Here is a 22,783-nt window from a genome sequence, read left to right on the forward strand (position 1 = left end):
GTGCCTTGCATGGCAGCCTCCTCCATCAGTGTGAAAAATGTGTGTGTGAATGTGAGGCATACACTGTAAAGTGCTGTGAGTGGTCTGTAGACTAGAAAAGCACTATATAGATGCAGTCCATTTACCATGTAGTAGGCAAGCCAGAAGTGCCACATATGTGTGTTATGCTATAAAATTATTTCAGTTTGTTCACTTAAACGTATAAAAGTGCATTCCTAATTAAAACATGACAGGTGTCATGTCAGATGGCTGTGGTTGATCTCGAAGAAATATCACTTATGATTTTGTATGACGTTGCTCGTACATGACCTTGTATGAGTGTTGGGGCGAGTCAACTTCAAGTAGACCGGTGGACTCGTACAGCGCCCTCGGGGAGAACAATCGAAATCCCCCCAAAAATATTACAAAAACTACTAGACCCATAAGACACTTGATTTAGAAAAAAAGGGAAAAAAATGTGACGCATGCGCGTTAGCTGTTTCAAGCAAGTAGGCAAATGGGTGATGTCACGCTTACTCCGGACCAACTAGTCGGTTGGACCAGTTCACTATCTACCTATCTCTGAATTGTGTTGCGTTTTACTCTGCCAACCCGGCGAACTTGTGAACACAAGTACCAAGGAACATGCGCAGCGTTACAAGGTAAGAGCGCTTCCGTGACACGGGGGGGGGGGGGGATTACAGTGGGTTACGGGCTTGTGTCCGTGAGCGTCCTCGTTGAAATTTTCATTGTGTTTGAATGTCCGTGCCGACTCCCACGGAGCCGCATCTGAGCGCTGACACACACACACACACAAGTGTGGCCGGTGTCCCGATAAATGGCTTTAGCTTTCCCCAACTCCACTAACACTACATTTTTATTTGTTTTTACTTTAATTTCTGGCGTTTCCCCTTCGAGCTTAGATCCGACGAGCAGAAACATTTCGCCACAGGTGGACCGATGCGTAAATAGGCAAAGCTGTATTGACGAATGCCTGGTGACATTTGCATATGTTTTGCTTAGTGTGGCGTGTCAGCTCCGCTGGCCGGGCTGTTCTCGCAGCCCATCTGGCCCGGAGATGTGGACTCCTGGCCCGGAGAAGTGGACTCCTGGGGGCAACGCACGGAAATGGGAAAGCGTGGTTGCCGCTGCTTGTGGTGCATTGCGATGGGTTTTCTATTTTGATCCGTGTAGGTGGGAGGAGGAAGCCCCCCCCCCATGATCGCTGCAATAACTGGATTAGGTATAAACAAAACCAACCGGCACCTGCCTAACAAACTCTTTGCATCCGGTCTCTATAGACACATTAAACGTTACCTATGAGACGTTATAGATTTTCTGGTGGGCTAAGAGATTGAATTTCATAACTTGAATTTTTTTTTTAATGTGAAACTGAATTTACATAATGTTAAATTTGCTTTTTTTGTGTTAACATCATTACGAAAGGGCTGACATTCTCTAAATACCACACTCAAGGCAGTTTCCAGATATCTGAGCCAGTACTGAAACCTTACACGGATGCAATCTGCATGTCTGCCTAATGAAGAGCCATAAACTGCCCAGTTGTCATAGCTGAAGCGACTTGTGCGTCCGCATTTTCCCCAAAGTTAGGAAAGTGATGGAGGTGCGTGTCCAGGGTGGATTATGCCCGGCCCGTGGCTGCAATTCTCCCGCATTACAGTTCTCCAAATCTCCCGGGGGCATGCATGTGCTTGTAACGGGGCTGTGGCCTTGTGAGACGGCTTAACTCGGTGTGATTTGGAGACATGTTTTCACTATAAACATGGGTGGAAGTCAAGAGCAGCCTTACACCCTATGCTGTTATCTAGACCACAGCTTTAACTGTGCTGAGAGAGGGAGTTGGTGGCTTTCGAATCGGCTTTGACAAGTCCTGGCATTTGAATTATGTGTCTTTTTGTGTGTGCTGCAGATGATTAGTCTGCGTTGTAAGTGTATGTCTGTCGAGGTGGTTGGTGCTTTAGGGCCTTTCTTTGTCTGGAGATGTTATTGTTATCAGTTGACCTCTGACTCTGTTATCGGGTCTTTCTTGCAGAGGCGCAGGCAGGTGAGAAACCAGAGCAGAACAGAGCCTAACTGATGCCTACAGATAGTGGCTTGATGAATTTGATTTAATCCCCGGATCCTCAGAATAAAGCACCCACAAGTTATCAGCAGCGTCTCCAGTTCACAATCACTGAACAGAGATGAGATGGGAGGACTAAATGATGTCTATTTCTGAGGTCACAGTCTTAATGGATTTCTCTCTCTCTCTCTCTCTCTCTCTCTCTCTCTCTCTCTCTCTCTCTCTCTCTCTCTCTCTCTCTCTCTATCTCTCTGTGTATCTCGCTCTCTGTCTGTCTGTCTGTCTGTCTGTCTGTCTGTCTGTCTGTCTGTCTGTCTGTGTCTCTCTCCCTGTGTGTTTCTCTGTCACTCTCTTTCTGTCTCACATTATCTCCCTTTTTGTTACATGCACTCTATCACACACCCTCTTCTCTCTGTCATTCTTCCGCTCTCTTTGTCTCCTTCATTCCTCTCTCTCTCTCTCTCTCTCTCTCTCTCTCTCTCTCTCTCTCTCTCTCTCTCTCTCTCTCTCTCTCTCTCTCTCTCTCTCTCTCTCTCTCTCTCTCTCTCTCCATTCCTCTCTCTCTCTCCATTCCCCCCCCCCTCTCTCTCACTCACTCGCCCCACATATAAACATTTGCCCTGCTCCTATTGGGAATAGGGTTAATGAACTGAGTGTTGGATTTCCAAATTTTACCGGACTGACAATGCAGTGAGCCGGCAGTGTTGCTGGTTGACTCATATTAAGGACGGCAGAGTGAAAGAGTAAATGACTCCATTGGTGAACCCGTGAGGCTGACCCTTATTATTTTTTCAACGATGGATGTCATTTAGGAATAAATGGCCCATATGGTGGTGCCCCGGCCCTGACCATATGTCAGAGCGGTCTGCAGGCGTTGAATTGACTTTAATGTTCAGATGTTTAGAAGCAGGTGCTGAAGCACGGCTGTACTGGGGGATACTTTTTTTTTCTTCCTGTGAAAGCCATCGAAAATTCCCATCTTAAATTTTACCTCAAGGGGAACATTGGGTCTTTTTTCAATATCTGAGCCAGCATGTGTTTTTAAAGAGCATGAATGAAGTTAGTGAAGTGGAAGAGTCCTGTAAACTGCTGGGCAGTTCTACATTTAGTACACCCGTCTCCTTTGGATGGAGATATTAAATTTTATTTGCAGTGCTGTGATAGACTGTAATTGCTTTGCTCAAACGTTTGGTTAAATACAGTTTGACTTTAATTGGCACATTTATTAGAGGACTGTTAGGGTGTCACGGCAGCAGATCCAGTTTCTCAGCATACTGGCTCTGGAGACTGGGTATGGTTTTTTGGCTCATACTAGGGCATTGCACCTTGCATTTCCTCAGTACCACAGAAATTAGGGAAACACTCGTTAGTGGCCTGCCTGCCATCAATATACACGATTTGTCAAAGAACCAACTCCTTTCACTCTTTCAGTGTTGGGACGTAAGCAGCGATTTTGTGTGTTTACTGCAAGTCAACCGATCGAGTTGTTGCAGTAATCAAAGCCCTATAGTCAACCTATCCCTTTCAGTCTGGTTAGTTTAAAGATGGTTTCTTTGACGGCCTTACTTTAAGAATACTTGAATAGTATTAGGGAAAAGTGAGTCAGTATCAGTATAGTTGGTGCTAGACTCAAAGTCATTCAAATTCATTGCCTTTGTTCTGAGCCAACTTTGTAACAGTGTCCTTGTGATGTCAAATGCAGGCTGCGGGGCAGGCCATCGGACCTGCAGTACGCTGTTGGCTAAACACAACAATAGGCCCGTATGACTGTTTGAATGTGCCATTCTTAGTATGGTGTGCTTCACTTGGGCCAGACAATGGCTTCATTTAGCATCTCTTTTCCACCACGGCCTGCCCCGTCACCATGGCAGCCCTGCCTCGCCACACCCAGCCCCCAATCTGGCTGCCGGAGCATCGGTCCCCACTGTTGGGACAGCAGGGATTAACACAGCATTGTTGACCACGCCCAACTCCAGACATTGAAGATTTTTTTTTTGTTTTTGCAGCCTAACTGTAAAACCTGAGCTTTGTATCCTTTTCAACCCAAATCTTCCCCCAAATGTTTATTCCAGAGCTTGTCTCTAAACCCTACAATCAAAGGCGGAGAAAAGGATTTTGTTTTCTGTGATCATGCATCGTTGAAGACAAGACATTGCATGTTTTTTGTTTTTTACTTTACAGCTTGGACATGAAGTGAAATTGTTTTGGATTCAAATCAGAGTATATAGTTAATGGCACAACACTGCTACCCTGTCGCACTGAGGTCTGAACAGTAGGGTTAACCTTGCTGGTATAAAATAAGGTTTTGATAGCTAACCTTTTGTGTTATTTCTGTCAAATATATTTGACAGATCTGTTTTGATGCAACACAGAAGAATCGCAGTTTTTTTTGCCCGCATTGCTTTTTTTTCCATGTCTTTTGTTTACTTTTTCCATTTTTGGCATGGGATTTGACAGCTTAAGTGTTAAAAATGATAGGCCCACTTGATGGTCTTGGTAAGAGTGTAAATACCCACACCATGATTTACAAGTTTCTCTTTCCCTCCCAGACCCCTGACTCTTGACCCTGCTCATTCTCCAGAGTTGAAAGGTCAGAGCACCCCATTCCCATTTGAACCTCTGAATAGTGGGAGATTTTTAATTAATGTGGTTTAGGCGCACCAGAGCTCAATCACCTGGAGGTGGTGACGGAGGAGGGTGGTGGAGTAATGGATTACTCATTCCTCCAAAGTGATAAATCAAAGGATTTCTCTTCTCCTCAAATTCATATGCAAAAAAAAAAGAGAGAGAGAAGACATCACAAACCACTTATGATGTGAATGGGGTTCAAGAAAGAAAAACGAGGTTCAAAAGTCCAACCGTTTTGCCCTCCCCCTAACAAAACCCTGTATGAAAGAAGCATTATGTCAGAAAGGAAATGAGATTCTTGGCCGAGAGCCATCACTTTCACTTTGCAGACCTTTGTGTCATTTGCCATCGGAAAAATTAGGATGGTTAGTTCACTCAGCAAAAACACCTAGGCAAGGTGTTATTGTCCAGCTAACAGAGCCCAACTTTACGACTTGCACATTAACCCACATGTGTTGAACATGCGGTGATCATCAGGGATGCCCGGTGCAAAGTCCAGCACCGTCATTGGTTTTGGGCTGCAGGTTTATCTCTACCGAGCACTGCCCCAGAGAAACACGCCTTGATGAGCAGTCTTATGATGTTATAACAAGAACTGGGTGACCTATGAAATTATATTTTGGGCCAATCTGAACTTGTTGGAGACAAACCCTAGAGAGCTCGGTACAAGCTGTGCTACTTCTGCTGCCTGCTGAGATAGAGTCCTGTGTGTGAATGTTTTTTTAAAGAGATAGCTATTCACGCTCATCAATTCGTGACTTTTACTGGGCATCAGTGGTTCATCCCTGTCATCCTTGTCCATTCATGTTTGTGATATTGTAGATATGGTACACAACATCAACGTTTTCTCTACATTGGCAATTTAATAAGTAGCTAGCAAAAATTGCATTGCAGTTCTATAGAAAAAGTGTCTAAACGAAAGAAAAAAAATAAATAAAAAAATAAATAAAAGGAAAGAAAGGAAAAGGATATCACCACCGGATGAAAAAGTGGTACCTACTCATGCGTTATGGAATATTGCTTAGCATACTTGTTGGCTGAAGAACTACATACAACTACAACTTACTTACCTAATAGTGAGGGTCTAAGGACACGATGTTGTGTTGCTGTAAAGCCCCTTGAGGCAAATTTGTACGTAGCACATGGGAGGATCACGCTATTTCCCCCAGCCCCCCCCCCGAACAGGCGCCCCGACCAACCAGTGGAGGTGCTAGTGCAGCGGCCAGGACACATACCCACATCTGCCTTCCCACCCGCAGACACTGCCAATTCTGTCTGTAGGGGTGCCCGACCAAGCTGGGGAGGTAAAACGGGGATTCGAACCGCAGATCCCCGTGTTGGTAGGCAACGGAATAGAGTAGTCACATTTTAAGGATGTAATCGTATTAATCCAGCTCAGGTGAGTTTTGCTGACAGGTACTGAGTGGAACTTCTCTTTCACTGTTCCTCATGGATACAACAAAGTCATGAAACATGCTTTTTGACCTGATGAAGATCCATGTGGGATTGAAATGTTGCCCTATTAAAAAGTAAGTGTGCAGGCATTTTCTCCCTTTTTTTCATTGATGATGTTCTTACAGCCTTGCACCTACACGATGTTTGTATAATTACTTTCCTTCAAAGTCATGAAACCAGTAATGGAGATTTTGGGCTGGTGCAACGAGGCTCCATTTAGGACTACTTAGTGGCAAGGGTTAATTCAGTCCTGATAATCCACTCTGTCCTGGGTGAACACCTTTTATATGGTGGCAAAATAGTCTAGTTTGTTAGATGTGTACTTGTGATATTGTGTCATCTAACTAAAGGCTATAGCTGGTTGTATATTTGGCTTGTTTTTCAACTGTAGTGACCCTTTAAATGACAGTAGCGTTCCTTTTCCAGCTTGTATAGTTTTAATTAAATGCTCTTGGCCAAGTTTCTTCCCCAAGAGTGGTTTTTAAGTGTAGTTCGCTTCGTCACCACAGTGACTGTTCTCTTGCCAAAGTAAGAATGAGCGAGGGGCCACCAGAAACCGAGGCAAGCCCTAGATTATCATGATAATGAGCGTCAACATTAATTGCATGTGCCGCAGCCACGAGTTGTGTTAAAGAGGGTTGGTTGCTCGGCCCCACTTCAAACAAAGAAAGCATGTGGGTCCTGTCCTGTGTGTGTGTGTGTGTGTGTGAGAGAGCATGTGTGGGGGGATGTTACGATAACCAAGATCTTGGAGAGAGGAGGGAGTGTGTAATGAGCCAAATGGGACTCATGTTTCAAAGCGTGAACGCCTTTATGCTTTGATTTCAAGGTCACACAATGGATGTGGATTGTCAAGGCAAAGACGTCGGATACGTTGGGTGTAAGGATGTTTTCTGTGGTTTTTGATATATCTATGAGCCCAATAGACACTCTGCACAGGCCCAAACTGGTTGGGTTCCAGGATTTTGTCTGATTGCAAATCTTGGGAACTCATCAGGCCAGACTGTTACTTGTGGGATTTGGAGTATAAGTGTAATGACAGCATGGCTAAATAATACCAAATAGCCAGCAACCCAAAGGGTGGCCTGTGCCTTATTACCTATGCTGTTTGGTTTTGCCAAAAATAATTTCATCCTTCAAATCAGTCCTTCAAACCAATTACATCCTACAAATAATGGGGCCTTATTGGGCTTTTTAAGCAGTAGACTTGCTTGGGACTACTCTGCATTAGCCCACCAAAGTAAAGCTCCATGGAAAATTAAATTATGAAGATGTGAACTGCAAGAGGTACGGGAAGAAGTCTGCAATTTCTTATTTGGAGTCAGAAATACTGTGACAGTAAAAGGCTCATTTTGATGACAGCCCTCGACAATGTTCTACCGACTCCATTTGTTAGCGGAGCAGCTGTGGACTGCAGCTGCACAGTCTTGCTTGCATTATATCTCGTGTTCAGGACAGCGGTGTGTGCTCACAGATGTTAACAGGACTGAAGTGGAAATTTCATGCGGATTCTTAGAATGAGTGGTGTTCCCCTTCTTAATGTGCACTTGATTCATTTCTTGAAAGGACTGTTAAAACACATGGAGATTAAAATCATGTAGGTACCCTCACCGGATGCAAAACGCACCATGTGCATCAGGCCCGGGAACATCTGCGGATGAGAAGGCATGTATCAGATCCGGCAGTGGACTGTGCCAGAGCACGGTCCGCTTTACCCTGCTCTTGAAATGCTGCCCCGCCCTCCTGTAACTCGTGTGCTGACAAGTCGCTGAGCTAAAGAGAGAAAAGTCCTTTTTATTTTGCCGAATTCCTATCCTGCTTTTCATTCACTGACTTTTATCCGATGTGTTGTACTGAAGTAATTAAGTGCAATATACGACTGGTTCTGTATGTTTGAACGACCATGATGCTGAGGAAATGGATACCTTGAGAAGATCACTATCTTTTTCTTTTTCACAATTATAGCCTACATGGTACACATCCCCGACACGGTACAGAAAACAATGCATACTTAAGTTAAATACATCTCTTTCCATTATGTGTGTGTAATTCTTAAGGTGCAAGGCATCATTTTTGTCATCATGTGTCATCAAAATGTCATCGTTTTTGCCATGGGAAAGTAGTTCCTCAGCTGCTGAGCCTGCATGAACAAGTCAAATACAGTTCATAATTGAAGTGACTGAAATGATCGTTGATTCAATGTTTATTTGATTATACTTGTTGTAAAGCACACTGAAATGGATTAAAACCAAACCTTACAAATGAATTACTCTGTACTTTGATGTGCATGGAAAGCCCTTGGGCATAAAGTGATTTTACTGGGTCATCAGTCTTTTCCCCCCTAATTCAGTGTCACGGGTTGGAAATGCCTTCCGTTTATTTAAGAGGTGGTTACAGTAGCAAACTTCTCTCGCAAAGAACAGTAGGGTGCCCCCGGAGGGGGGGGGGGGCAGAAGTGGGGTTATTGCCATGATGAGTAGGTTCCCACAGTATAACATATCTGTACGATAACATTTCCCTAGTCGTGGCGGACCCATCAATACAGCTTAGGAGTCAGAGGAAACCAGCTGCGTCAACAGCTCGCTGTTTCTTTGACATGATCGTGATTGTATTTTGCCGTTTATCGTCGACTTCATCTTTTTTCCACTATGGTTATGTAACTTGTTAAACTTTTACCTGGATAGTGATTGAGCTGTCCCACTTGAATGATAATTGGCACATCTCGAGACTTCTAGTTTGACCTGGTTTACGCCGCTTGATTATTTTAGTTTGTCCTGTTTGTTATTTCTGCCTGGAGGGCTTCTAAGTGTTTGGCCATGTGTGTGGGTTTGTGTGTGGATGTGTCTGTCCGCGGATAATCTTGTAAACTACTGGACCTATCAGCCTAAAATTTTTTTTTTTTTTGTGCACAGTATGATGAAGAACCTCCCATGGTTGCGGTGATTCGGAACCTTCGAAAAAAGTTTGTTCTCACTATCACTGCTCCCTCTCTCCATTCACTGGCTAGCTCACTCGACCAATGCTCTCCGTCGCTGCCTGATCTGAGTCAGCCGTGCGCATGTGTGACTCACATCTACGCTTGAGTCACATCGGGCAGAGACAGAGTCAAAACCAAAACATGTATTCAGGTATGAGTCTTGAAAGTCAACGAGAAGTCGAACGTACTTTGCAAGCCAGCAAATCACCCACTGCTGATCTCAGCACAGGAGAACTGGAAGAACACCGGATGAACCAAAAATAATTCATCGTATTCATGCCGTAGTCTCCAATGTTAAAACTCTGCTATAAAAATACAATTTCAAGAGTAGGATTAATTACAGTCACAGCTGGAAATCATCTCAGCAGCCGCAGTAAAACATTTTCCATGGCTGGGCTATGTTTTCTTACCGTTGTTTTATGAATGAAAGTCAATCAGCAGAGCAGCCATTCGCCTTCATTTATTTTATATCATGAAAACCACGACGGTTAAGTACATTCGAAGGCGTTTAATAAGGGCTTTGAAATTATGATAGCCTGATCTCTGTCATTTCATATTAGACTTGGTCGCTGTCATGTGAGGGTCTGCCAAGGAGGCTGCACATCCACAGACTGATGGGCAAAATGTGCTTATTAGGTAGATTTGTTAGAGTGCTGCATATTAACAACTTTTTTCTTCACATTTCCTGTTCAATCAATTTGGGCATTGCGCAAAAGTCTTGTAATGGCGGGAAAAACGCTGGTTTTTCTGTCTGTATATTCATGTATTTCCCTTCTCCTGGCAGGCGAAAAAAGGGTTTGTCACCAAGTTCAAACACTGGTGAAGGGGAGATGCGTATGCCTGGAGAAGATCTGCACTATACTGAGTGCACTCCTCTAGTTGTAATAAATCCTGAAAAATGAATGTAGGCCTAATTCTGCACACACACAAAAAATCAAGTAAAAACACTAGAAGACGTACCTACTGTAATGGGTCAGCTTTATTTGTCAGTGACTATTACTAGAAAGTAACAGCCTAAGTATGCATATTTAGACAGCTGCTGCTCAGTATTGTTCCCATATTGAAGTTTACAGATGTACTATAGTGCAAATTGTGTCAGAGATGTGCCTCACTTTGGCTGACCACCTAAAGTGCCCCAGAGCTGAAGCTGTCAGGATGATCCTGTTAAACAGCAGGTGGCCTTGTTAACATCCCCAAACATTATCTCTGGCCATGCCTCTTTAATACTGTTGGTGTGTTGGGTCCACACATTTCGGATCCCGGGCCGACCTCTGACTGAGGCTTTTCAGCTTGTTTTCATAGTTGTAGGTGGTGTATTGGCATGTTTTTTCGCGTTGTGTTTTTTTCCTCTCTCCCGAGATTATGACAACACTTTGAGATAAGCAGCTTGCAACTCGGCCATCCAGTCGTGCTAGCTGGCCATGTGTGCTGGCTGGGTTTCACCTTAGACTTAGTCACTGTGTCAATCCTGTGTCTGGCTGGCCATAAGCCAAGCTCATAAACCGGTTGGCGGTCAAACACGGGGGGGCGTGACTCGAGACCTTTTTCACACTGACTTGGTGTAGTTCAAGTTCAATTTATTGTCATCTGTATTAGAATACAATGAAATTCTTGTGCTCTTGCTCTCTCTGCCTTAACACAAGTGTAACCCCTTTTTCACTGGCGGGCAACGCCAAGCACATTTAAACAAGACAAAAGCCTAATGCTACCAGTTACTAGAGTGTTACAATACAAATCAATAGCGCAACCGGATCCTGAGTTCTCAGCGGTGGAATGGTGAGCTGGCTGAACCTCCTGTGTACTAGTAGGCTAGTGCCACTAATGACAATATTAGTGATAATTGATAATAGAAATCATTAACCAAGATAATAATAAATTTAGTAGCGCGGTGCCTCCACTGTGAAAATACTACACTTACCTAAGGCTAGTGAATGGTGTATCTTCCCAGAATTAAACAAACCTGTGGTTAATGCAGATCTTATAACCCTGCTGTGTACTGAATTACTGTACAAGCTTATTACCAGCACTCCATAAGTAACCTAGGATTTGCATATGCGGAAAATGAGCTACCAATAATGAGAGAGAGAGAGAGAGAGAGAGAGAGAGAGAGAGAGAGAGAGAGAGTACCACACGAGTGTAGTATTGTTGATTAAATAAACATTAATTGAAATTACACAGGGTGTGACAACCGGTCACAATAAACAGGAAGAAAGTATCAAAAGAACACAAAAATGCCCAGCGCTTTCCGTTGGGGCCCGTTGGTGCACATTAAAACAGTTCTCTGAGCGGAGGGCAAGGCAGCCACCGCTACGATGCCCAGGCGATGAGATAAAAGTGTGTGTGTGTGTGTCAGTATAAATGAAATTTTCGGGTTACTCACAACCCATCGCTCCCTCGACCGGGAGGCAGTGTGCAGTCCAGAGGATGGAAGGCGTAGTGCTAGCCTAGCAGCTGGCAGGTGTCGGCTCCCCGGTAGCGGCCTCCACCCGCAAGGTGGCCACAGGTTGCACTGTTCAGACAACCCTGGCGAAGATAATGGTCCTCCGGTGGGCCCAGCGCCAGAGAGCAGATGAAGCGAGTCCTCTTTGAACAGCAGACAGGTCCCAGGAATGGAGCAGAGCGGCTCCCCTAGTTAGATCACTGTCCAGCGCAGCCCGATGACTTCTGGCTAGCCTCCACAACTCTAGTCGGCTAACACACTAGCACTGGATGCTAAATCCACTTAGCTAGCTAGCGGCGACACTGGCTATGGGGCATAAACAAAATAATCGGCATACAAAAACAACCCCACCAGCAAGCATACGACCGCGGGCCAATCGCAACACTCCTGACCTCAAATGCGGGCCTAGTACACAGGCTGTATATAAAGTCTCCGCGAAACGGGTACTTAGACGGAGCAGCAGAAAAATGGCCCTCTCTCTTCGTCGTACTCCTCGGACTGCCTAACTCTTCCCTCTCCGTGAGGAGATCAACTGTTGTGAACCCCGTGATTTCGCGGGCATAACAACTCCACACCACATCATTGGCTAATAACAAAATTCAAATAAAAATACAAAGAGCAAATACATTCCATTGGTTTACATGTTTAGAAACTTACAAGAACATAGGAAATGTTTAAGACACAAAGCATGCTGTTAAATGAAGTACCACAAAGTACGTACAGTAGATTTTAGAGGTCCTTACACAAGTTACACAAGGACAAAGGACACACCATCCCAAAAAAAACCCCAAAAAAAACACACATACACGCACACACCATTGAACTAATAATCGGTGCATTGGGGTGAAACGTTAGATAATAGGTATGCTATGTTTTGAAATTGCCTTCCCTGTGACAGTGGACTTGATACTGATTGGATTATGTAGGATTACCGTTATTCCCATTGATTTGTTTGTGTATGTTCTCCCTCTCGGTGCATCATTCTTGTTCCATTAGCCATCTCCTCTTTCTTCTCCATCCACTGGAAATCCAAACCACTAGATTTTCAGAGCAGTCAACTCGGCCTACATCTGGGGGGGATCAACAAGTTAAGCTGGAGCCTTTAACTCTCAAATTCTATCAATCCCTTACAAGCACGTTCTCTGCAGCTGCAGTCGTTTGCCATACAGCATATCTGCAGCGACGCCTTTACAGCTTTTCAAGGGGGATCTTTTTTCCGAAATGCATAATTTAGTCACTCGCCACATTTGAGATCCAGGATGTGCTGATTTGATCTGCCACAGACCAGCATATTCATAGATTATAGATTCACTCAAAATCCAAGATAAGTGGCTGGTTGACTGCTGCTCAGCATCCTTTCAAGTGAAGTCTCTTCCATAGAAAACTTTGACTCACAGCGGATGAGCATGAATATGTAGGTTTTCAAATTACTGAGTGTTTGTTATCTACTTTTGTTTTCTTTTTCTGATTTTGGAGTAAATAATTGCTGTGGTTGTTGTTGTCATTGGTAATAGATTTTACTTGTAGCCTAAATTTAATTTCAGCACAAGCTTTCATAGGACTCATCCAATATGGTCAGTCATGGTAGACCTACCAGATTTCAAAAGGTTTCGACTTGCTACCTTAGCCATCAGTTTGGGTCATGTACCATCATCACTCTAATCAAAACTTAATGTTCAATGGATTTGTTTGTGCCAGTCTATTAATTTCAACCCAATTCCTCTCTCTCCGTGGAAAGCTGTTCAACACATTGCTCAGTGGGACGATGGCAAAGTTCTGCTTAGAAGATATTTTTTCTTTCCCCCCTATGCATACGTGAAACTGAGTCTTCTTTACTTATCCTTTTATCTTGCAGCCGGGGTTGAAAAGTGGTGTTGTACCGCTTACGCCTTGCTCCGAGTTTTCATGTTTGCAGTTGCTCCTTCACATTCTGGAGAGATTATAGGATGCAGTGTGCCCCTTTTGGGACGGTCCTTGGTATTCCAGGGGGTAATTACAAGCACTCCAGAAGGGTGGGTAAAGACCATTCTTGGCATTTAATATGTGATGGTGAGGGTCCCACATCAGGGAGAGGCCGCATGGATGGAATTTATGGATACAGCCCCTCCCTGATTTGAGCATGCCTTTATCTTAGATTGGAACGCCTGTCTGTAAACCTGTTGCCAATCAGTAACAATCTAACCCCCCCCCCCCACACACACACACACACGTTTTTGCTGCAATCTCATATTTTTTTGATGAGAGGGAGCGGCCCTTTTTGTCATCATTCATCTTTTCTTCTTTTCTCTCTTAACCAAAATCCCTAAACTAACTTCCAGAAGTACTTTTCATTTCAACCAATTTATTTTATGTGGTGGTGGCACTCAAACTGGGGTCATCATTGTCGGTCGGTTTACACACACACACACACGCACACACACACACACACACACACACACACACACATACACATACACACACACAGAGGTAGCTTGGCATACACCGACATGCACGGAGATGCAGACAACCACACACACACACACACACACACACACACACACACACACGTGTGCACATTTGTTGGGGCTGGGCATACACACACACACAGCACCATCCATACATCACACACTATTATTGTTGCTGTTTTTTTGTTCTGTTTTGTTGTTGTTGTTCAGTTACCTTTGTTGCTGCAGTGTTGAGGAGCCGAAACTCGAGAATTTTACTCTCCTATACTTTTATAATAAGACAAAACAAATAAAGAATCTTGAATCTTGAAGCATGACTTTAATTTCAAGAAGCAGTCTGGGGGTCCGAGGTGAAGTAAATGGCAGCTAAGCCGATGCAGTGGGCTTCCTTGGCAGGGGTAGATTAATTGTTTCTACCATGTGGTATTCAGCTTGCCCAGTGTTATGTATTCACTGAATTATTAGACCAGTTGTAGCCTGTTTGAGTACAATGGAGATGTTTTCAGCTTACTAGGCTAAAACCAATAGCATTCCATGGGGGGGTTTAAGTAAGCAAGGAATTAAAGTATATAGTTGTTTGGATGTGATGTGGACAAATGAATCCTTGCCTCAGTGCAGAGTCGCCACAGCAGAAATGGGTAAAGTTGAGTTTTGGTTGTCCATGAATGCTTAATAATTAACAGAAAAGTTCACCAAAGAGTGAAACACAGTGGTAGAGACTCACCGCTGTATATGGGTTACAGTCTCCCTGCAGCAGAAAGTACTTTTACAAACTGAAATAGACCCAATGTCTTCTCTGATTTTCAACGTGGCTACGTATTAAACATCAAATCTGATCACTCGAAAGCCCGATGCAGAAACAAAACAGAGGCTGCAATACCCAAAAGATTTATAACTTCATATTTGGTGCTGGGTCTGCCCACTAGTTTATTGAAAAGTAGACCTTTAGAAAGTGTTAAGTGGAAGAGCAGATCTTAAAGATGGAGTGCTGATGACATTTATGTGTCATGAAAAGATAGTGCCATGACTTAGAGACATGGCTTGTATGTTTTCAAGTTACCATGACTTGGGAGGGATAATGAAGGAAGCCCTGCCTTTGTCATTTTTGAGTACTGTGTTGCCAATCTGCTCTGCATTTAAAATCAGATCAGTAAGTCAGGCACCAACCAGCAAATGCTGCCAGAAGATAGTGAATTTCCTCTCACTTGTGTTAAAGTTCAGATGTGCGGCCTTAGTGTTATCGGTAAAGCAGTAGCCGCCTCAGAGACTATAAGCTTTGGAGCATCAAGTGTTCAGGTCAACATCCGAACCAAAGGGATCATGTTGTCAGCAATTTCAATTTACTCTTTGAATTTCCATCATGATTCATTCAAAGTTCAGTGAGTTTTTTTTTTTAGCATATTCTGTGAGTTTGGCATGAGATGAATTCTTGGTTAAAAGGTTCTGCAATGTACGTTACAGTTTAATGTCAGGCCTTGATCCTCCCAAAACTCCAGCCTAGGGCGTCCGGGTAGCATAGCGGTCTATTCCGTTGTCTACCAACATGGGGATCTCCGGTTCGAATCCCCGTGTTACCGCTGGCTTGGTCGGGTGTCCCTACAGACACAATTGGCCATGTATGCGGGTGGGAAGCCGGATGTGGGGATGTGTCCTGGTCGCTGCACTACCGCCTCCTCTGGTCCGTCGGGGCGCCTGTTTGGGGGGGGGGGGGTAGCATGAGCCTCCCATGCACTACGTCCCCCTGGTGAAACTCCTCACTGTCAGGTGAAAAGAAGCAGCTGGCGACTCCGCATGTATCAGAGGAGACGTGGTAGTCTGCAGCCCTCCCTGGGTCGGCAGAGGGGGTGGAGCAGCGACTGTGACAGCTTGGAAAATAGGGTAATTGGCCAAGTACAATTAGGAGAAAGGGGGGGGGGTCTAAAAAAAAAACCAAAAAAACTCCAGCCTATCATAGAAACGCTATCTTCCCAGTTTTTCACTGTCCCCAGAACTGCATCCATTTTCAGTGCCTCCCCAAAAACCCGTGCTGCTGCACAAACCTGTTGCCCTACTGGTCGCTGAGACGTCGACCTTTATCGTAGCGTTTGTTCCTGAGGCGAGCCGTCCTTCTCAGCAGCACAGAAGCCCGGAGAGAGGAGCTGTTGATGGGAACAGGACCTGTCTGTTATTCCAGCTGCATGACATTCTTTACAGAAGCAGCTACCCAGGTCTACAGGACTTCCACTGTTCTCCATTCATGGCTGCACTGGCTCCGCTCATTAGCCATGGCTGCTACATCGAGCTTTGCAAGGAATAAACCGTGTTACGTAAAACTGCATTCATCTGATTGAACAACGGCGTAACATCAAACCTGAAGAAAAAGGAAGATTTAAGATAAGCAGGGAAAGCTCAGGGGTTCATGGTAGGGTTTGTTATATCTGGAATCCAAAAATGGCTGCTTTGGAGCCAGAGGAAGGAGACTAACAAGTCAGCATTTTTGGTGTTATCTGTAAAATAGCTGCAGGATACCGTCGTTGGAATAGCCCGCTTCCATAACTTGTAAAGTTGTATTCAGTTAATCACTTCTTATTTCTTGCTCGCTTGATACACAGACTGCATTGGGGCTTTAGGTGACTCATTTCTCAGGGACTGACTCATATGAGGATACGGATGTGTCTGAACAACAGCTTGTGTGTTCGCACCTGAAAATCAGTCCGAAATCCAGCATGGCCGTATAAATGTTGACGTCATATGAGCCTGGTTTTCTAGATAACATGATTTACAGTTATGGAGAAACAGTTATCCAGAGAACAGGTTCCTGAACAGCTCAGAAAACATGACCACAATTCACTGTACTGTGAAATCCTGAAGTGTGTTGGGAGCAATACATATTTTCCTTTTTTATATATATTTGTATATTCTTTAATTGTTAATTTGACACACAGTATTAATCTACAGACAGTCATTTTTTGTCTTTAAATCAATGGAGGGTTCATGAACGACTCGTTGATTTGCACTTGCTACATAATATAGATGCTTTTTCCATAGGTACCCTGAAAGATGTCTCTATGGAAAGTTAATTTTTTCATCAGACTTGTACCTGACACAGTATTGTCCAAAACCAAATGGATACTGAGTCAAAATCAGCCCCCTTTGTGCTAGAAGTCATCTTGAATTTAAGTTTGCCAACAAATACTGCCAAGGAATGGGATCCTTTGGGAGTCTGATGATGGGTCACAAAGTTGAAGCAGATATTGTATAAAGAGTTTTCTGAACAGACTATAACATAACATGATTTCACTAATCTACTTATAGTTAATCAGTCCCAATACTTGGAAAACCCATACGAAATGGGGACTGACTGCAATGACTGAAATAGTTCAGAGTAACATTATTGAATTATTGGTCATTGTAGCTCATGTTAAGTCTTGAAATACAGGTTAAAGAAATGAATGATGACTGTCTTTACATCATGTGCTTTTGTGTCATACGTGATAGAAATTTGATTGGCCTCGACATAGAAGACCAAATTGCTGACATCTGTGCATTTTTATGCTAAGGTTGTGGTGAAGTGTTGCGTTAACTGTCGCTTTTCTTTCCCATCTGTTGTTTGTTCAGCTAAAACACACTTATTGTAATGCTTTGTAGTCATTTGTGTAGATGGAAGAATGTGGAAATAAATGTTTGTGCTATGATGCAGGAGTGATCACATCCACTTGTAAACCTCAATCATTCTGAGTGGATGGGATTATTTAGAGTGAAATGCTCTGCATTTCTGCCTGTTTTCACCAGTGGGAGAGAGTCACAACATAACATCTTTGTGTTACAACACCCAACAAGTTGTGTGTCATTGTGCAATGGAGCTCGATTGTATAGGACTGAGCCAAGATGTTCTGTGTGCTATCCTTCTAATTTATGATTTCAGCATCACAACTACTTGCTTATTTACTCAGTCCCACTGTGGCACTTCTCTCTCTCTCTCTCTCTCTCTCTCTCTCTCTCTCTCTCTCTCTCTCTCTCTCTCTCTCTCTCTCTCTCTCTCATATATATATATATAGACACACACCCAACACAGGTTTACACCTTCACTTGGTATTACTTCACTCTCCTCCAAACAAACCTTTGCAAACAAACCCTGTGCACGGCACCCAGAGCTGGAGCCGGGTGGTTGGTTGGGGGAGGGTGGGGTGGGGTGGGGTTGAGGCGGTGGCCAAGGCTCGGCTGCATCCTATTAGGACTGGGAGTGTTGAAAAGGGGTGTGGTCTGACGCCAGTAACATCTGTGCCTATCCCCCCTCTGCCCCCCCCACAGCATTGTGGGGAGACAGAAGAGGGAGAAAGAGGCTGGGGAGGGAGTGGATGCGAGGGAGAGGCTACGCTGGCGTGACAGGATAGAAGCGCTCAAACATCAGCTCACGTTGTTGCCTGCTGAAATCATCTCATCTCAGAGGGAGCCGATAGACCTCTCCTAAGCGGAGCGCCTGTTGGGACTTCTCTCTGCACCAGGATTTTGACAACCTTTAGGGATTTTGAGCAGCAAAAGGTGCTTGTTAGCGGGTCCAGCTCAGAGCGGATCCTTGCATGTGAGTGGAATATTACACCTTGCGCAGGAAATGCTCCGCCGTTGGCCGTGCACATGCAGTGCACTTTCTGCCGTCAGCGCACAAAGCCGGACACTGCAGTGAGTTGAAGATTTAAAAAGAGAAGAGAAAAAAAGGGGGGGATGCTCACACCAGCACGCAGGCTGATTCATTTCTGGACAGGGTAAGCAAGCCGAATGAATCAAATCCATTCTGTCCTGTAATCGAATGAGTGAACGAGACCATTCCCCAGTTTAGGAGCCGTGGCCTGTTATCTACTGACTGGAATGTCTGCGTGGACTGCATGTGACCGTCTGAAGAAGCCGAGGTTATCTTTCTCTCGCTCCCTTTCTCGCTGTGTGTGTGTGTGTGTGTGCCTGTGTGGGATGGAGGTGGGCTGTTTACCGGCTTTATCACTCAACGCGATACGAGCTGGATTCCTCTCACCAAGACGTAGGTGATGGTGTCATGGCTGTCTAATTAGGAGGTGTGGGTCTGAGAAACATTGTTGCCGTAGGAACGTGGGAGGGGAGGCTGGTGTTTCGACTGAGCCCCGGGCAGATTTCATGGTGAGAGAGTTGTCCTGTGCATGCGGGGAATGCCCAATAATGACAAGGCTGCTCTTTAGTTAAAATGAGGTGGCAGCAGAAATATGCGCACGCTCATGGACATGCATGTACACACACACACATACACATGCTTGCATGCACTCACGGGTCTCACGCAAGCACACACAAACATGCACACACATACGGAGGCTGTTACCTCCCACCAACTTCTCTCTGTGGTTATATGCAGTCCATTAGCAGTGTCAAGTGTGTGTGTGTGTGTGTGTGTGTGTGTGTGTGTGTGTGTGTGTGTGTGTATGTATGTATGTATGTGCGCGCGAGAGAGAGAGAGTGCGAGAGATTGAATGGCATACTTTTCATTGTGGATAAGGGCAGATAATCAGGTCAGTGAAACGGAAAGTCACCTTGAATGGAGAAGGGTCTGCTGTTCCTCCTCGCTCATTTCCTGTCACGTCTCATGACTGTTGCTGACAAGTTCTGCTCTCTCTCTCTCGCTCTCTCTCTCTCGCTCTTTCCCCCCCCCCTGCTCTTTTGGCAAGCCATTTCTCCAGCATGTTTTTTCCAAACACCATATACTGATAGCTTGATAGAGGGACACCAGCTCTTTTTAAATCCAGCGTGATTGCACCATGTCGTGGCTGGACCACCGCTGTGCGATAGCAAGCTAGACACCCCCCCCCCCATCCTTAATGTGTGTGTGTTTTTTCTCCGTTATTTGTTTTTGTCTCTAAAGTAGATGGAAAATCCCATTTTCTCCCCATAAACAACCAGAGCAGATTAAAAAAAGGAGGGTAATGTGCGGGGAGAAAGGGCTTACATTTAATCACCCATCACCCACCCTGCTTTCACCGGTCACCCACCCCTCCGGTTTCCATAGCAACAGAGGCAGAGAGGCAGGGATTCTGATGAACGAACTGCGGGTTGTCTTAGAAAATATTGGCCACCGTGCTCCACACTGCTCCACGCCCATCAGCGGTAGATTCAGTTCAAACTTTGGCCGTGTTATTCTGATGGCTCGCGTACAAGCGGAGGTGTATTTGTGTTTCATATGGAAGCAGGCCTGGCTGGCGTTGCAGTCCCGTCGGCCTCAAAGAAGGAGGTGAAAAAAATCGCTAATTCACAGCGTTTTCTCAAACATCAACCGTTCAAAGTCCAAAGCCGGTCACTGAACTCAGCGAAGTCCTGTGCTTTGGTTTTCTTTGTCCCCATGCTGCGCCTTTTTTCATTTCTTTTTCCTGTTTTGTTCATTTTTGTGTGCTCTATATATGGAAATATGTTTAAGTAAAGTCCCTAAAATGATTGCTGTTCTCTATGATAGAAATACAGGTATGGTTTCGATGACACTCGCTGGACTAGGTAAGGCTGCCTATAGCCATACCAAAGCAAGCTCAGCGTTGGTTGCATGCATACATTCCTCCACAGAACCTCATTCTGATTGCAAGGAGGAGAAAATAATGTAATGCTGTATTGTTGACAGGGCTCGAAAGATCTTACTCTGGTGAGAAGCTGTACCGAGTACTCCCATTATTAATAAGGTATTTGCATGGCCGTGTATTCCAACTCTTGACTTACAGCAGCCGATAACCGAGCACCCACTGGTTTCTCTTGACAGGTAATTGCTTTATACTTGTTAGGACGCGTACATGCAGGGGGCCGAAAACTCAGTGGGTACAAATATGAATTGCAAAAGTAATGTAATATGGCTTCAGCCATGCTGTTCAGACCTTCAGTGAAGTATTCAGGACCAAAACATGTGCTTTGCTGAAACAGGTAAAACTCTTGGAGATTTCAGCATCTGTGGCTCGTTTGTTTGAATTTCACATTTAAGGTGAGGCGTGTGAAGGTCAAACTTTTGAAAACCCAAACTGATACTTTTTGGAGTTGGGCCAATAAACCGAGCCCGTAGTTACTGGGCTAAAACGTTAGTGAGGAAATTGTCACATGTTAAATGGTTTTCTTCGTTGCCCCGAGCCTAACCTCCATTTGAAGGGTGACCTAAGGAGGAATGCTAACATGTTGAGAATGGGGGGTTGGAGAGTCCGTCTGCAGAACAAGTTTGACAACCTTGCTTTCGGAAAGAGCAACAGCCTTTTAACCTGCTTTTTTCATCTTTTTCCTCCCTACATCTCAGCCTAGCACTCCCGAATCCTAAATTTACGTTTTCGCCTTCCTTCGTTCCTTCGGCTGGTTTAAAGGGACATGGGCCCTACCTCTCAGTTTGAAACGTTAATGACCAGCGTGGCCCCACTGCCACTCTGGTTCTGTGAGAAATCCATTATGGTCTCCCATATCAAAGAGAGGAACAGCCGAGTTCTTCCCTCTTATCTGTCATTTATTCCAAGGACTGCTGCAGAGAATGAATTGGAAAGGATGTTAACATCATACAGAGATGCATTCTTCTCTAGGTTTGCAGTGATGATGGTGCTCACATAACACATAACTCGTTTAGATGGTAAAGTTACACATTAAAGAGAAAAGGTCATTTAAAACATTTTTTTATATACTTTAATGATCCCCGTAGAAAAATTATGCTCTGCATTTAACCCATCCTAGCTGGGAGCAGCGGGCAGCCGGCGTGCAGCACCCAGGGACCAACTCCAGTTTATCTTGCCATGCCTCGGGTCAAGGGCACAGACCCTACCATGCAGTATAAACCCTAACGTGCATGTCTTTTTCGATGGTGGGGGAAACCAGATCACCTGGAGAAAACCCACCACAGACACGGGGAGAACATGCAAACTCCACACAGAGGATGACCTGGGATGACCCCCCCCCCAAGGTCGGACAACCCTGGGGTTCAAACCCAGGACCTTCTCGCTGTGAGGCGACAGTGCTAACCACTGGGCCACCGTGAAAATGTAAAATGGATTCCGACTGACTCGAGCATGCAAACTGGCTACTCGCACAGCTTGATGCTTTTGAACACCAAATGCTGATAAAACGGAATTATGCGTAGACTTGCAAAAATGGAAACGCATACAGGAGTTGTTAGAAGTGGTATGAGGAATTAATGAAATTAAGCCACTTAGTGTCATGCATCATTGCAAAACGAGGCAATTAGCTTTCATCTAGTTTCTTGCAAAACATCATTAAACAGTCAGTCTAAAGGTTTTATATGCCTCAAAGACAAATCAACCGCTCAACTAAAAAGTCTTGACTCATGATTGAATTATCAGGCCCACATCCACAATAACTGTTACTTTACACTGTTAAACCTGTGCCAGAAACATGCTTGAAATGGGTGTGGATGGTTATGCAGGGGTTGGTCAAAGGCCAGTCTCAGTTTCCACAGTAGCAGAGAGAACATTGTTGATAAAGACTTAACTGAGACATGTCAGGGCCATGTGCTCGCTGAACCAGAGGAAAACCTTATGTAACAATTAATAGAGTTAGTTTAAATAAAATCTTCCAGTAACCATGATCAAATTTAGTGCTGAGATTTTTCCCCAATTATGTTTGGACAAAACACGGCGAACACAACAGATCTCAGCAGTCACAATCATTCTATGTACAATTGAATTTCGTGTGTGCAGAATTTATTGCTTCGATGATGAGGTAAGTAAATATCCACTGGAAAGCCAAAGGCGTAAGGGTTCCTGTCACAGTGGCACGTCCTAAAATTAATACATCATGTATATTTGCATCTTTTC

General features: G+C 44.5%; 1 protein-coding gene across 2 annotated transcripts in view; it reads left to right on the forward strand.

Annotated features, from left to right (window-relative positions):
* The first annotated feature begins 532 nt into the window (after nucleotides 1-532).
* Nucleotides 533-22,783, forward strand: part of LOC130124989 (disheveled-associated activator of morphogenesis 1-like) — a 69,883-nt gene continuing 47,632 nt past the window's right edge. For both annotated transcript variants that reach the window (XM_056294387.1, XM_056294388.1), the window contains exon 1: nucleotides 533-641. The gene's annotated coding sequence lies outside the window, so the exon portion shown is untranslated. The remainder of the gene's footprint in view (nucleotides 642-22,783) is intronic.

This window comes from Lampris incognitus, chromosome 15, assembly GCF_029633865.1.
Source record: "Lampris incognitus isolate fLamInc1 chromosome 15, fLamInc1.hap2, whole genome shotgun sequence".
Taxonomy (NCBI): domain Eukaryota; kingdom Metazoa; phylum Chordata; class Actinopteri; order Lampriformes; family Lampridae; genus Lampris; species Lampris incognitus.